General features: G+C 37.9%; 1 protein-coding gene across 1 annotated transcript in view; it reads right to left on the minus strand.

The window, feature by feature from the left end:
• PIK3C2G (phosphatidylinositol-4-phosphate 3-kinase catalytic subunit type 2 gamma) overlaps positions 1 to 13,207 on the minus strand; it is a 425,918-nt gene that overhangs the window by 13,062 nt on the left and 399,649 nt on the right. The gene's annotated exons all lie outside the window — the stretch shown is intronic.

The following is a 13,207-nucleotide window of genomic DNA, read 5'->3' on the forward strand; positions in this document are numbered from 1 at the left end:
AATGTGCAGGTGTTAAGGACCTGAATGGTATGTTGAATATGCCTGATTAGAGAGGCAGGATTGAGTTGAGTCGTATGGGGCTGAAATGATAGACTACATCCAATGAGATTAAAAGCAATAAGTTACATGGCAAGATCTTCTTTTGTGTCTGTAAAACTGACTCTGCAAATCCAAGATATAAGAAACCTGGCTTAAGAACAGCACTTGGGAAAATAAAGAGTTACAGATGTTATATAACCTGAGTGATTATAACTTAAGATTGTTAGCTACAACTAGAGAGTTGTGACAGAAACCATATGGTGCTCAGGCCTAAAATATTTACTGTATGTCCCTTTACAGAAAAAGTTTGGTAACCCCTGCTGTAGCCTGGAAGATCCTAGAACCATATTCGAAAAGACCACGAGTACCTAAATGAACACAGTGTAAAAAGCCACTGGTAAACTGGAATGTTCAGTTTGGTATTCATATGAGAGAAATAGGTGTCTAAAACTACATTATCATTAGGTATTTGCTAAAGAAGCTTGTATTTTTACTCTAATAATGTATAGCAACTCTTGCACCCACTTTTGTAAAGTTGGTAGGATCAACACCAAGAATGGGGACGTCAGCTTTCAAATTGGGGTAAAAGTGACTGCATTTACCTTCTCACCTGAAACAACTAAAAATCCATGCAAAATATGTGAAACAATGATTTTCAGACATTGGATATCAGAGAACAGTGACAGTATTTCCTGAGAGGGGTAAACAAAGGAGATGAGCCCTCTGACTGCCCCAGCTTACTGTCTAGAGAGTTTTCTGATCACACTGTAGGGAGGGGAATCCCAGGTGGAGCTAGGCTGTCTTCCAGAGCTGAGGATCCAGAGTTGAGAGTCTGAGGAGACTAAGATGGCTACATTCTGCATGGCAGACTCTTGGAGAAGAGAAAGCTGCACAGAGAGACAGAATTAAGACATCTGCAAAGTTCACCTTCAACTGAATATTGATCAGTGCATGCATGTGAGAAAACTACTGGAAGCCAAGGAAAGGATGATCTGAAAGGGCCTGAGGGAATAATCCCTGAGTATCACACAGGGCTAGGAATATTTCCTGTTCCTACTAGCCTGAATGGAAAACCTTGTAATTCACAGGGAATAGGTTAGGCTACTCAGAAAGGTTTTGCCTCAATTTTGGACAAAAATTAGTCCTAGATTAAGGGCTATTCTGGTCCCACCTAACAACATTTTTTAAGAGCAGGAAAGGATCATACTGTTTCCAGGTTACTATTTTCCAGAACAAAGTTCAAGAACATTTATAGGAAAAAAAAATGCAGCAATTAATAACATAAAATTCAAAATGCCTGGCACCCAATCAACAATTACCAAGCATGCAAAGAAGCAAGAAAATATGACTGTAATCAGGAAAAATATGACTCAATATAAACAGACCCAGAAGTGATACAGATGATGGCATTACTAGACAAGGACATTATATCAGTTATTACAGCTGTATTCTAAATGATCAAAAAGGTAGAGGAAAGATTAAGCATGTTAATCTTACCATGTTAGAATTATGGGTAATAAGAAAGACCCAAAAACTATTGAAGATGAAAAATACCATGTCTGAGATGAAGAATACAGTGAATGGGATTTCAGCAGAATTGTATACTGCAGAACTAAATATTAGTGAGCCTGAAATTATGGTTAAGAATGTTGAAATGAACATAGCATCAGTGAGTTTTGGGACAACATCAAGGAGCTTAATATATATGTAATTGGAATCTATGAAAAAGGGAGAGCAAAAAAATATTTGAAAAAGAATGGCCAATTTTTTCCTAAATTTCATGAAAATTATAAACCAATCCACAGATCTGAAAATGTCAGCAACCTAAATCAGGAAAAACATGAAAATGATAAAGCAGTTCAAAAACAAAACTACTTGAAAACAGTGATAAAAGGAAAATCTTAAAAGCAGTCAAACAAAAAGATATTTTTTAACAGAAGAAAAAAAAGTAAGAATTCCAGAAGACTATTTGTCAAAAAAAACAACACAAGCCAGAATACAGGATGAAAACATCTTTTGGAAAAAAATAATGCCAATCTAAAATCCTCTAACTAGCAAAAATTCTATTAAAAAAAAAACGCAAATAAAGACATTTTCAGACAAAATCTGAAAAAAATAATAACCACAGTCTTAGAGTTTAAATAGATGATAAAGGAAGTCTTTCTGGTAGAAGGAAATGATACCAGAGGGAAATCTGAATCTACTCCAAGGCATGAGGGACACCAGAAATGGTAAATATGTAAATGGATTAGAAAAATCTTAAAGCATAATTGATTGTTTAAAGCAAAAATAATAGTAACTGGGTTAATAAAAAAATGTAGAACTAAAATATATAACAACAATAACATAAAGGCCAGGAGGATAAATAGAAATACATTCTTGTAAGGTTCTTATACTATTTGTGAGGTGGTATATTTCTTGAAGGTAGAACATGATAAGTTAAAGATATACTATCAACCCTACAGCAACCATAAACAAAATAAAACAAAGCAATTATAGCCAAGAAGTACCTCCTTGCAAAAAAAAAGAAAAAAGAAAAGTAATCCAGAAGAAGGCAGAGAAAGAAGGAAAAGCTAACCAACCACTAATAGAAGAAACAGAAAACAGATAGAAAGATGTTATATATATGATACATATGTACAAGAAACTCACTTTAAATATAAAACACAAATAGGTTAAAGGTAAAATGATGGAAAAGATATACCATGCTAATACTACTTGAAAGAAAGCTGGAATATTTATATAAACATCTGACAAAATAGATTTGAGAGCAAAGAATACTACCAGAAATAGGAGGGTCATTTCATAATGAAAAAGGGGTTAATTCATCAAGAAGAAATGATAATCTTAAATGTTCATGCAACATTATGCAAATCTAAAATTCTAGTTGCAGATTTTAATATCTCTCTCTTAATAATTGATAGCACTAGTATATAGAAAATCAATAAGGCTATAGAAGACTTGAACACTGTTTTGGGGAATGAGTCATGTCCCCTACAAAAGGCATGTTCAGGTCCCAACTCCTGGTCCTGTGGATGTGAACCTATTTGTAAACAGGACCTCTGAAGATGTTATCAGTTAAGGTGTGCCCAAACTAAATAAGGTTGGGCCTTAATTCAATATGGCTGAAGGCCTTTATAAGCAATGGAAATTGGACATGAAGAGACAAAGTCATGGGGAAATCAAGAAGCTGGAAGTCAATGGAACCTGAAAAAGAAAGCTGATGATGCTGCCATGAGCACTGCCACGTAATGAAATAGCCCAAGGGACTCCAAGCATCCCAGGCAGCCAGCCCCAGAACAGTCTTTGTGGACAAAGCATGACCTTGCTGATGCCTCAATTTTTTTTTTTTAATTTTATTTTGAAATAAATTCAAAGTTACAGCAACAGTTGCAAAAACAATACAAAACCAATACACGGAACTCCAGCATACCCCGTCCCCCCTCCCCCGATACCCCATCCACCAACTTTAACATCCTGTCACGCCACCATTTCTTTCCCTCCCTCCCTCTCTCCCTCCATCCCTGTCTATCATCCATCATCTATTGCTCTGTCTTCTGAACATATGAGAGCAAGTTGCACACATCCTTGAACAAATAATATAATTCACATATACATTTCCCATGAACAAGAACATTCTTTTATGCATTCTCATTAAGTGCAGCTAAGAAGTTCAAGAAATTCAACATTGATACAAAGCTTACATTCTATATTTCCTTTTTTTTCCCCTTATGTCCCAGCTGTGTCCCTTTGAGCCTCCTCTTTCCATCCTCAGATCCCATCGAGGATCATCCTTGGCATTTAATTGTCATTGCCTATTTAGACTATCTTTTTCTTTCTTTTTTTTTTCTCAATTGTGGAAACATATATACAGCCTAAATCTTCCCTAACATTCCACTAGTGTGATTAATCACATTTAGAATGTTGTAATGCTATCACCTTCCCACCATCCATTCCATTACTAGAAATTTCCCTTCACCCCAAAAAGCAACCCTACACTGATTTCTTAACTCCCCATTGCCCCTTTCCTCACTTCTCATAACCCATACTCTACTTTTCATCTCTATGGTCATGTTCTCTGATAATTTCTTTGTGTTTACTGTGGGGCTTAAATTTAACCTCTTAAATCTATACCAATCTTGTTTTTCTTTGATACCAACTTAACTTCAATAGGACAGGTAAACTATGTTCCTATCTCCTCCATTCCCCCACCTTTATGTATTTCTTGCCAGAAATTACCTAGTATACATTGAGTCCAAAACCACTGATTTGACTTTAGAGTTTATGTATTTTATATCCTGTAGGAAGTAAATAGTGGAGTTACAAATTAAAAATTATTGACTTCTATTTATATTCCATTGTGGTCAGAGAATGTGCTTTGAATATATTCAATTGTTTTTTTTTTGTTTTTTTTTTTTAATTTATTGAGGCTTGTTTTATGTCCCAGCATATGGTCTATTCTGGAGAAAGATCCATGATCACTAGAGAAAAATGTGTGTCCTGGTGATCTGGGATGTAATGTTCTATATATGTCTGTTAAATTCTTCTATATCTCTCTCTCCTTTCTTTGTTTCTCTGTCGGTAGGGCTCCCTTTAGTATTGGAAGTAGGGCAGGTCTTTTATTAGCAAAATCTCTCAGCATTTATTTGTCTGTGAAAAATTTAAGCTCTCCTTAAATTTGAAGTAGACTTTTGCTGGATAAAGTATTCTTGGTTGGAAATTTTTCTCTCTCAGAATTTTAAATACGTCATACCACTGCCTTTGTGCCTTCATGGTGGCCACTGAGTAGTTACTACTTAGTCTTATGTTGTTTCTTTTGTATGTGGTGAATTGCTTTTCTCTTGCTGCTTTCAGAACTTGGTCCTTCCCTTTATTTATTTATTTATTTATTTATTTTAATCTTCATTTTATTGAGATATATTCACATACCACGCAGTCATACAAATCTTACTTTCGATTGTTCACAGTACCATTACATAGTTGTACATTCATCACCTAAATCAATCCCTGACACCTTCATTAGCACACACACAAAAATAACAAGAATAATAATTAGAGTGAAAAAGAGCAATTGAAGTAAAAAAGAACACTGGGTACCTTTGTCTGTTTGTTTCCTTCCCCTATTTTTCTACTCATCCATCCATGAACTAGACAAAGTGGAGTGTGGTCCTTATGGCTTTCCCAATCCCATTGTCACCCCTCATAAGCTACATTTTTATACAACTGTCTTCGAGATTCATGGGTTCTGGATTGTAGTTTGATAGTTTCAGGTATCCACCACCAGCTACCCCAATTCTTTAGAACCTAAAAAGGGTTGTCTAAAGTGTGCGTAAGAGTGCCCACCAGAGTGACCTCTCAGCTCCTTTTGGAATCTCTCTGCTACTGAAGCTTATTTCATTTCCTTTCACATCCCCCCTTTTGGTCAAGAAGATGTTCTCCGTCCCACGATGCCAGGTCTACATTCCTCCCCGGGAGTCATATTCCATGTTGCCAGGGAGATTCACTCCCCTGGGTGCCTGATCCCATGTAGTGGGGAGGGCAGTGATTTCACCTTTCAAGTTGGCTTAGCCAGAGAGAGAGGGCCACATCTGAGCAACAAAGAGGCATTCAGGAGGAGGCTCTTAGGCACAACCATAGGGAGGCCTAGCCTCTCCTTTGCAACAACCGTCTTCCCAAGGGTAAAACCTATGGTAGAGGGCTCAACCTATCAAACCACCAGTCCCCTATGTCTGTGGTCATGTTAGCAACCATGGAGGTGGGGTAGGCAAATACCCCTGCATTCTCCACAGGCTCCTCAAGGGGACACTACGTCTTTTTTTCCTTGTTTTTCTTTTTTTTTTTTTTTTTAACTTTCCCTTATTTTTTAAATCAACTGTATGAAAAAAAAGTTAAAAAGAAAACAAACATACAATAAAAGAACATTTCAAAGAGACCATAACAAGGGAGTAAGAAAAAGACAACTAACCTAAGATAACTGCTTAACTTCCAACATGTTCCTACTTTACCCCAAGAAAGTTACCTAATATAGCAACATTTCTGTGAACATGTTCCTACTATATCCATCAGAAATTAACAGACCATAGTCATTCCTGGGCATCCCCAGAACGTTAAATAGCTTATCTGTTCTTCTTGGATTATTGTTCCCCCTTTCTTAATTGCTCTCTATTGCTAGTTCCCCTACATTCTACATTATAAACCATTTGTTTTACATTTTTCAAAGTTCACATTAGTGGTAGTATATAACATTTCTCTTTTTGTGCCTGGCTTATTTCGCTCAGCATTATGTCTTCAAGGTTCATCCATGTTGTCATATGTTTCACGAGATCGTTCCTTCTTACTGCCGCGTAGTATTCCATCGTGTGTATATATCACATTTTATTTATCCACTCATCTGTTGAAGGATATTTGGGTTCTTTCCATCTCTTGGCAATTGTGAATAATGCTGCTATGAACATTGGCGTGCAGATATCTGTTCGTGTCACTGCTTTCCGAACTTCCGGGTATATACCGAGAAGTGCAATCGCTGGATCGAATGGTAACTCTATATCTAGTTTTCTAAGGAACTGCCATACTGACTTCCAGAGTGGCTGAACCATTATACAGTCCCACCAACAATGAATAAGAGTTCCAATTTCTCCACATCCCCTCCAGCATTTGTAGTTTCCTGTTTGTTTAATGGCAGCCATTCTAATCGGTGTTAGATGGTATCTCATTGTGGTCTTAATTTGCATCTCTCTAATAGCTAGTGAAGCTGAACATTTTTTCATGTGTTTCTTGGCCATTTGTATTTCCTCTTCAGAGAACTGTCTTTTCATATCTCTTGCCCATTTTATAATTGGGCTGTCTGTACTATTGTCATTGAGTTGTAGGATTTCTTTATATATGCAAGATATCAGTCTTTTGTCAGATACATGGTTTCCAAAAATTTTTTCCCATTGAGTTGGCTGCCTCTTTACCTTTTTGAGAAATTCCTTTGAGGTGCAGAAACTTCTAAGCTTGAGGAGTTCCCATTTATCTATTTTCTCTTTTGTTGCTTGTGCTTTGGGTGTAAAGTCTAGGAAGTGGCCGCCTAATACAAGGTCTTGAAGATGTTTTCCTACATTATCTTCTAGGAGTTTTATGGTACTTTCTTTCATATTGAGATCTTTGGTCCATTTTGAGTTAATTTTTGTGTAGGGGGTGAGGTAGGGGTCCTGTTTCATTCTTTTGGATATGGATATCCAACTCTCCCAGCCCCATTTGTTGAAAAGACCATTATGACTCAGTTCAGTGACTTTGGGGGCCTTATCAAAGATCAGTCGGCCATAGATCTGAGGGTCTATCTCTGAATTCTCAATTCGATTCCATTGATCTATATGTCTATCTTTGTGCCAGTACCATGCTGTTTTGGCAACTGTGGCTTTATAATAAGCTTCAAAGTCAGGGAGTGTAAGTCCTCCCACTTCGTTTTTGTTTTTTAGAGTGTCTTTAGCAATTCGAGGCATCTTCCCTTTCCAAATAAATTTGATAACTAGCTTTTCCAAGTCTGCAAAGTAGGTTGTTGGAATTTTGATTGGGATTGCATTGAATCTGTAGATGAGTTTGGGTAGAATTGACATCTTAATGACATTTAGTCTTCCTATCCATGAACATGGAATATTTTTCCATCTTTTAAGGTCCCCTTCTATTTCTTTTAGTAGAGTTATGTAGTTTTCTTTGTATAGGTCTTTTACATCTTTGGTTAAGTTTATTCCTAGGTACTTGATTTTTTTAGTTGCTATTGAAAATGGTATCTTTTTCTTGAGTGTCTCTTCAGTTTGTTCATTTCTAGCATATAGAAACATTACTGACTTATGTGCATTAATCTTGTATCCCGCTACTTTGCTAAATTTCTTTATTAGCTCTAGTAGCTGTATCGTCAATTTCTCAGGGTTTTCCAGATATAAGATCATATCATCTGCAAACAATGACAGTTTTACTTGTTCTTTTCCAATTTGGATGCCTTTTATTTCTTTGTCTTGCCGGATTGCCCTGGCTAGCACTTCCAGCACAATGCTGAATAACAGTGGTGACAGCGGGCATCCTTGTCTTGTTCCTGATCTTAGAGGGAAGGCTTTCAGTCTATCACCATTGAGTACTATGCTGGCTGTGGGTTTTTCATATATGCTCTTTATCATGTTGAGGAAGTTTCCTTCAATTCCTACCTTTTGAAGTGTTTTTATCAAAAACGGATGTTGGATTTTGTCAAATGCTTTTTCAGCATCTATTGAGATGATCAATTGATTTTTCCCTTTTGACTTGTTAATGTGTTGTAATACATTGATTGATTTTCTTATGTTGAACCATCCTTGCATGCCTGGAATGAACCCCACTTGGTCATGGTGTATGATTTTTTTAATGTGTCTTTGGATTCAATTTGCAAGTATTTTGTTGAGGATTTTTGCATCTATATTCATTAGGGAGAAAGGCCAGTAGTTTTCCTTTTTTGTAGCATCTTTGCCTGGTTTTGGTATTAGATTGATGTTAGCTTCATAAAATGAGTTAGGTAGTGTTCCATTTTCTTCAATTTTTTGAAAGAGTTTGAGTAAGATTGGTGTCAGTTCTTTCTGGAAAGTTTGGTAGAATTCCCCTGTGAAGCCATCTGGCCCTGGGCATTTATTTGTGGGAAGATTTTTGATGACTGATTGGATCTCTTTGCTTGTGATGGGTTGGTTGAGGTCTTCTATTTCTTCTCTGGTCAGCCTAGGGTGTTCATATGTTTCCAGGAAATTGTCCATTTCTTCTACATTATCCAGTTTGTTGCCATACAGTTGTTCATAATATCCTCTTATAATTTTCTTAATTTCTTCAGGATCTGCAGTTATGTCACCTTTTTCATTCATTATTTTGTTTATATGGGTCTTCTCTCTTTTTGATTTTGTCAGTCTAGCTAGGGGCTTGTCAATCTTGTTGATCTTCTCAAAGAACCAACTTTTGGTGATATTTATCCTCTCTATTGTTTTTTTGTTCTCTATGTCATTTATTTCTGCTTTAATCCTTGTTATTTCTTTTCTTCTACTTGGTTTAGGATTGGTTTGCTGTTCATTTTCTAGCTTCTTCAGTTGTTCCATTAGTTCGATTTCGGCTCTTTCTTCCTTTTTAATATATGCGTTTAGTGCTATAAATTTCCCCCTTAGTACTGCTTTTGCTGCATCCCATAGGTTTTGGTATGTTGTGTTCTCATTTTCATTCGTCTCTATATATTTAGCAATTTCTCTTGCTATTTCTTCATTAACGCACTGATTGTTTAGGAGTGTGTTGTTTAACCTCCAGGTATTTGTGAATTTTCTAAGTCTCTGATGGTTACTGACTTCTAATTGTATTCCATTGTGGTCAGAGAATGTGCTTTGAATAATTCCAATCTTTTTAAATTTATTGAGGCTTGTTTTCTGTCCCAGCATATGATCTATTCTGGAAAAAGTTCCATGAGCACTAGAAAAGTATGTGTATCCTGGTGATTTGGGATGTAATGTCCTGTATATGTCTGTTAAATCTAATTCATTTATCAGATTGTTTAGGTTTTCAATTTCCTTATTGGTCTTCTGTCTGGTTGATCTATCTATAGGAGAGAGTGATGTGTTGAAGTCTCCCACAATTATTGTGGAAACATCAATTGCTTCCTTTAGTTTTTCCAGTGTTTCTCTCATGTATTTTGTGGCACCTTGATTGGGTGCATAGACATTTACGATTGTTATTTCTTCTTGTTGAATTGCCCCTTTTATTAGTATGTAGTGGCCTTCTTTGTCTCTCAAAACATCCCTGCATTTAAAGTCTATTTTATCTGAGATTAATATTGCTACACCTGCCTTCTTTTGGCTGTAGCTTGCATGAAACATTTTTTTCCGTCCTTTCACTTTCAGTTTCTTTGTGTCCCTGTGTCTAAGATGAGTCTCTTGTATGCAACATATAGATGGTTCATTTTTTTTTGATCCATTCTGCGAATCTATATCTTTTAATTGGGGAGTTTAATCCATTTACATTCAACGTTATAACCGTGAAGGCATTTCTTGAATCAGCCATCTTATCCTTTGGTTTATGTTTGTTATATTTTTCCCCTGTCTCTATTAATATCCTTTATTGTACCCATACCGAATCTCTTTAGTACTGAATCTTTCTCCAAGTCTCTCTGTCCTTTCTTTGTTTCTCTGTCTGTAGGGCTCCGTTTAGTATCTCCAGTAGGGCAGGTCTCTTGTTAGCAAATTCTCTCAGCATTTGTTTGTCTGTGAAAAATTTAAGCTCTCCCTCAAATTTGAAGGAGAGCTTTGCTGGATAAAGTATTCTTGGTTGGAAATTTTTCTCACTCAGAATTTTAAATATATTGTGCCACTGCCTTCTTGCCTCCATGGTGGCTGCTGAGTAGTCACTACTTAGTCTTATGCTGTTTCCTTTGTATGTGGTGAATTGCTTTTCTCTTGCTGCTTTCAGAACTTGCTCCTTCTCTTCTGTGTTTGACAGTGTGATCAGAGTATGTCTCGGAGTGGGTTTATTTGGATTTATTCTATTTGGAGTTCGCTGAGCATTTATGATTTGTGTATTTATGTTGTTTAGAAGGTTTGGGAAGTTTTCCCCAACAGTTTCTTTGAATACTCTTCCTAGACCTTTACCCTTTTCTTCCCCTTCTGGAACACCAATGAGTCTTATATTAGGACGTTTCATATTATCTATCATATCCCTGAGGTCCATTTCGAGTTTTTCAATTTTTTTCCCCATTCTTTCTTCTATGCTTTCATTTTCCATTCTGTCATCTTCCAGGTCTCTGATTCATTGTTGAACTTCCTCTAGTCTTGTACTATGAGTGTCCAGAATCTTTTTAATTTGGTCAACAGTTTCTTTAATTTCCATAAGATCATCCATGTTTTTATTTAGTCTTGCAATGTCTTCTTTATGCTCTTCTAGGGTCTTCTTGATATCCTTTGTATCCCATACTATGGTCTCATTGTTCATCTTTAGTTCTTTGAGTAGCTGCTCTAGGTGCTGTGTCTCTTCTGGTATTTTGATTTGAGTGCTTGGGCTTGGGTTATCCATATCGTCTGGTTTTTTCATATGCTTTATAATTTTCTGTTGTTTTTGGCCTCGTGGCATTTGCTGAACTTGATAGGGTTCTTTTAGGATTTGTAGACCAATTGAAGTCCTTATCTCTAATTTATCAGATCTACAGCTTCGTGGAGTACACTTTCTCTAACTAACCAGCAGGTGGTGCCCACAAGCCACCTGTTCTCCACAAGCCAGTTCTCCCCTGCTTAGCCTTTTTGGTGAGTGGGGGAGTGAGTCTTGTGGGGTCCAATTGGTGTACTAAGCTTGCGTGTGTAGTTGGTGTTGCCCGCCCTGTATATGGGGCGTGTTTCTGGGCAGTCAGGGAGGGGGGGTGGCTCTAACAATCAAATCTCCCTGATGATCCTAGAGTTTTAAAGCTGGTGCAATAGTCTAATCCTTCAGTTCAGTCCTGCCAGTTTGTCTCTGCCACTGACCCACAAGTCCTTGGTATTGGCATATGGCTCCTGAGATTTGCAAGTGGGCCCCTCTTCCAGGCTGTGCACCCCGGGTCCTCTGTTGAGGGATGACTGTGCTATGTCACAGGTGAGTGCCGTCCTTCCAGGGCAGTTCTGGGCTGCTGGGCTGTGTAGGGAGGCTCCCAGTCTGCTCAAATGATGGTGAATGGGGCTTTGTTAATTCACGCTGCTCCACCTTCCCAACTCTGGGACAATCAGCTGAGGTTGCAGGGAAGGCTAATGTCCACGCCCAGTTTTGTGGTGTGTGCCTGTTATTTGAAGCACTTCCGTCACACTGGGTTGTGTGGGGCAGCTCTGGGCTATGGGGCTGGCGATGGGCAGGAGTGTTTCCTGTCCACCAGGATGATGGCTGTGAGCGGACACCCCCCTTTCCTTGGGAAGTTGTGGTGTTTAGTGAATTTTCTCAGCCACTGGATTATTGCCTTTTGTCTCAGAGCTCTCTTAGTTCTGCTCTTGTCTTGACCTGCCCAAATTGCAAGTCTTGGAAGCTTTCTGTATTGGGCTTCTTAGAGTAATTGTTTTAGAAAAAGAAAAAAGGATTAAAAAAAAGGGCCCTCCTCAGAGATCTAATGGGTTATTGAAATACTAAGAGACAAAGCAATTAGGGCCATTAAGGAAAGGTCCACAGGGCAGAGAGATCAGCTTTTCTTCGGGATTTGCATATGAGCCTCAGGGCCTGAGCTCTGCCCTTCCCCTTTCTACGTTCACCAGAACTCCAAAAATCCTCCGGTTTTATTTTGGAGTTTTTCGTGCTGTTTTTTTCTATGCCTGTCTCCTCTCTGCTGGGCTGGCTGCTCTCAGATTCTCTGGTGTCTGGTCTCAGTCTATCTATGGTTGGAGTTTGGATCAGTAGAATGAGTTTCTGATAAGGGCTGCCACTGCAGTTCTCCCTTCTCCTTCCCGGAGCTGACAGCCCCTCCTCCCACGGGACTGAGCCTGGCAGGGAGGGGTGCGCGTCCCCTGGCCACAAAAACTTACAGATTTTGCTGATCTCAGCAGTTCAACGTTTTCATGTGTGTTGTATGAAGTATGCCCAAAGTCAGATTGCTCTGTGGTGTCCAGTCCACGCAGTTTCTCTCTCCTTCTCTTTAGTATTTGACAGTCTGATCAGAATATGTCTTGGAGTGGGTTTATTTGGATTTATTCTATTTGGAGTTTGCTAGGCATTTATGCTTTGTGTATTTATATTGTGCAGAAGATTTGGGAAGTTTTCCCCAACAATTTCTTTGAATAGTCTTTCAAGACCTTTACCCTTCTCTTCCCCTTCTGGGGCACCAATGAGTCTTAAATTTGGATGTCTTATTTTATCTATTGATTCCCTGAGATCAATTTCAATTTCTTCGATTTTTTTCCCCATTCTTTCTTTTGTTCTTTCATTTTTCATTCTGTGGTCATCGAGGACACTGAATCATTGTTCAACTTCCTCTACTTTTGTATTATGAGTATCCAGAGTCTTTTTAATTTGGCCAACAATTTCTTTAATTTCCATAAGATCTTCTATTTTTTTATTTACTCTTGCAATTTCTTCTTTATGCTCTTCTAAAGTCTTCTTTATGTCCTTTATATCCTGTGCCATGCTCTTCTTCATGTCCTTTATGTCTTGTGCCATGCTGTTGTTTGATTTTAGGCCTTTGATTAAT

Source organism: Choloepus didactylus, chromosome 8, assembly GCF_015220235.1.
Source record: "Choloepus didactylus isolate mChoDid1 chromosome 8, mChoDid1.pri, whole genome shotgun sequence".
NCBI classification, from domain to species: Eukaryota; Metazoa; Chordata; class Mammalia; order Pilosa; family Megalonychidae; genus Choloepus; species Choloepus didactylus.